This window comes from Opisthorchis viverrini, assembly GCF_000715545.1.
Source record: "Opisthorchis viverrini unplaced genomic scaffold opera_v5_517, whole genome shotgun sequence".
In the NCBI taxonomy this organism is placed as follows: domain Eukaryota; kingdom Metazoa; phylum Platyhelminthes; class Trematoda; order Opisthorchiida; family Opisthorchiidae; genus Opisthorchis; species Opisthorchis viverrini.
The window spans coordinates 121,367-124,966 of NW_008752173.1; positions in this window are offsets into that span (position 1 = coordinate 121,367).

Sequence of the window (3,600 nt, forward strand, 5' to 3'; positions counted from 1 at the left end):
ATCCCTGAATCACCAGGAGGAAATGGATCTCGTTCATGTGGTTGGAATCTTTCATTTTTTGCAGTCTCCTTTACGGTGAAAGCCCACGAAGCCTTGATCCATTTTCATCTGTTGTGAAAGAGTGGAGTTGTCTAGGCAATTTCGAAATTTAGCAAACGTTTAGTGGATATTCATGCAGTCAATGATTTCTTCATTCGAACTGCGACTCACATCGGGAGTCATTCGCTTGTTGCGCATAGAAAAACCTCAAAGCCGATGGACTCTTTAGTCACGCAGTACCGTTACAGTTTGCAGCAATAAAACACAATATCTGTAACAGTGAACTCATCTAAGCCAATGGATGGCACTGCCGCGGACAGAGTACTTAAAAAATGCGGCTATTTCCATCTGCCGAGGAGGCTACAACTCTCACGATAGTGAGAACTGGGACGATTGATGCACAAATGCGGCATTGTGATTGTCGTGAGTGCGGTGTGCATGAGAGAGGCTCAGACGAGGTAGCCTCCAACTGCTAGATGATTAACAGATACTCTGATAGAATAAAATAAATAGACATATACATCCAATCATACATCGACACATCCATGCATACAAACGTACATATATACATACACAAACGCAAACAGAGAAATAGAAAAATTTATACACAGATACATACATAGATCGATAGCTAGCTACCTATATAGATAGATAGATGGATTGATAGACCGACAGATAGATAGATAGATAGGTAGATAGATAGATAGACAGATAGATAGATAGATAGATAGATAGATAGATAGATAGATAGATAGATAGATAGATAGATAGATAGATAGATAGATAGATAGATAGATAGATAGATAGATAGATAGATAGATAGATAGATAGATAGATAGATAGATAGATAGATAGATAGATAGATAGATAGATAGATAGATAGATAGATAGATAGATAGATAGATAGATAGATAGATAGATAGATAGATAGATAGATAGATAGATAGATAGATAGATAGATAGATAGATAGATAGATAGATAGATAGATAGATAGATAGATAGATTCATGAGAGTTTGAATCACTCGTTTACGATATTCTGCAACCGAATGTGCTGCACACAAGCCGCCTCAGGCGTCAGTCGGCACAACATACGGGATATCGCACTATAATATCATAAAGAAAATTACTCTCAAGTATGCGGCACACACTTCGACGCATTGCCAGCGTTTCCGTCAAAATTATGTTCTAATTGAACCCAATTAGGTTCGTTTTCGGTAATACATTCATTTGTGATCCAGTTTGTGTTTTTCCACGAGAGATAAATAAATCTCCCGTTTATGCTATTTCACAACTGAATGTGCTGAACATAGGTCGCAGCATGCTTCAGTTGACATTTTATTTTTGGCCACAATATTTATAAAAAAAATTAGTGTTACCGGATAGCTCCACTACGATATTCGGTACGACGTGTGCCGCAGTTGTCTGGTCGAAAGTTCATCTGTCTTCATCGAGTTGACCAACTATGGCAAACGGGACAACCGGCGTACCTAACTACGACAAGCTCCTACGCAAACCGTATTATGGACAAACAGCGAAATCAACAAAACAAGGTTTAGAGGTAGGCCTATTTCTATCGCCCAAAGATACGGGCAACCGAAAAGATAACACGGTGACACCACTGTTTTAATCTAAATTTTACCCGCCGCGTTGTCGCATAAAAATCACGTTGGAATTTTTAGGGTCCCAGTTGGTCTCGGGACTAGAAGTTATTTCATCAGGGCATCAGAGCGATCCGAATGTTGGAGTCATTCAGTCGGAAACAGAGTGTATATTGTTGAGATGTTCCAAGTCAGACTACTGGAGAATCTGGTTGGAACAGGGCAACAAACACACAATTTCGAGTTAACAAAGGGCCCGAAACAGCGGCTGGCCAATGTGAAACGGAGGCGTCACACACCGGATGATATCCTCTCAGCTGAAATGTTTGGCGGTTTCCAAAAGTAGCGGGTTAATTCCGAATGTCTTTGAATCTATTTAACATCGGACCTAGGATCTTGTGATCAGACCTGGTCCCCAAACTTCCAGGATGGTGTGGTCCTCATCCAGGTGGCAAGAAACTTGGCATTCAATTTTTCGCAAGGGTGAAATGTCTCGTTCACTTAGAAGGACTAAAATCTCGGAATTCTTTCAACTGTAAGATGAAATGAGAAAGGGCTAAATCGTCTACGCTGTCAGTGGGTTTTTCATTCGAACTGCGACTCACGTCTGTGGACAATCACTTGTGGAATTTAGCGCAAACTTGAAACTGGTCCACTTGTTACGCTTGGATTAGCGTTACCATTTGCAACCAGGAAAAGCGATTCCCATAAGCGTGAACTCACTCATGTTAATGGAGCTCACCACCACAATAACAGTTTCAGAATTCTATTGGAAAAGTCCTTAAGATCAATCAAAGCCACATAAAGTTTCCCAGAGTTAATGAACCATCCAGGCCGTCCACTTCATATCCCAAGCCGATGTTACCGGTGAAAGTAAGAAGGCATTCGCTTCGGAGTTATTTATTCGGAAATGCCAACTGACCGTTTACAGACCACTGAACATGGAAGCAAAACTCTTATCTGCATCTTAGTTATAAAAACTGGACACCGATTTCCTCCCGAACGAGTCTTCTTGAACTTTTAATGAGATTCATTGACTCCACTAATTCGTCGGTCGAATCCAAGCGAATGTTACGAAGTGGCTCCACGAATTCCGCAACAGGTCTGACTTTTTCAATAGACGCAAAGCGAAATTCTACGAACAGCACATACCACTCGCATGCCTCCCATCAGTAGTATCAGCGTTACACACCTCCACCCCTTAAAGCTCGTTCGCGTGCCATTGATTTTCATTTACCTCCGTCAGGTCGGCTTCGGCAGCGAGTCTACTCGGCCGCTCTTCAGGTGTACCATGCCACTTGCGAAGCTCCGTTCCATTCACTACTTTTGAACTCCGACCATCTTGAATGTTATAGACGTTCCCCCCGGCGGTCGGTGAAGACAGACGCTTCTTGCTATTGACTGCATAGCTTCCGCGACCGCAGTCCACTCTTTCCAGGATTCTAGTGATCCTTCCACTTGCCCTTCGTGCCCATGGGGAAGTTCAAACCTTTCTACTCGCTGTTTTCTGCCTTGTCCTCCCCTGAACTGCGGTCAGACTTTCTCGAGCCCTACTCCTTTCTTCTTCTAGCTCCGGAGACAAGCGTGGTGCCGGCCACATCCCAATTACCTAATCAACCGTAAGCTACGGATGTCGCCCGTTCATCAGCATAAGCGGGTTCGTGACTGTGGTTGACTGCTTGGAAGCACCATCGGCAAGTTCACTTTCTAGTCACCTCTTTTGTCCGCATGCCACTCATTAATCGTTCGACTATTACGTTCGGTCAAACCATTTGTTTGCGATTGGTATGTCGGCGTCCTCAGCCGTCTGATACTCAGCTTCTGCAAGCATTTCCTATACTCTCCGCCCTCGATCCAAGGCGCCTGATCGGTTAAGAACAATTTTGGCACCCCATGTTCGGCCACGATATGATGCATTACCACTCGGCTGATCGTCGTCGCCCGCTGATTCGGCACGGCTG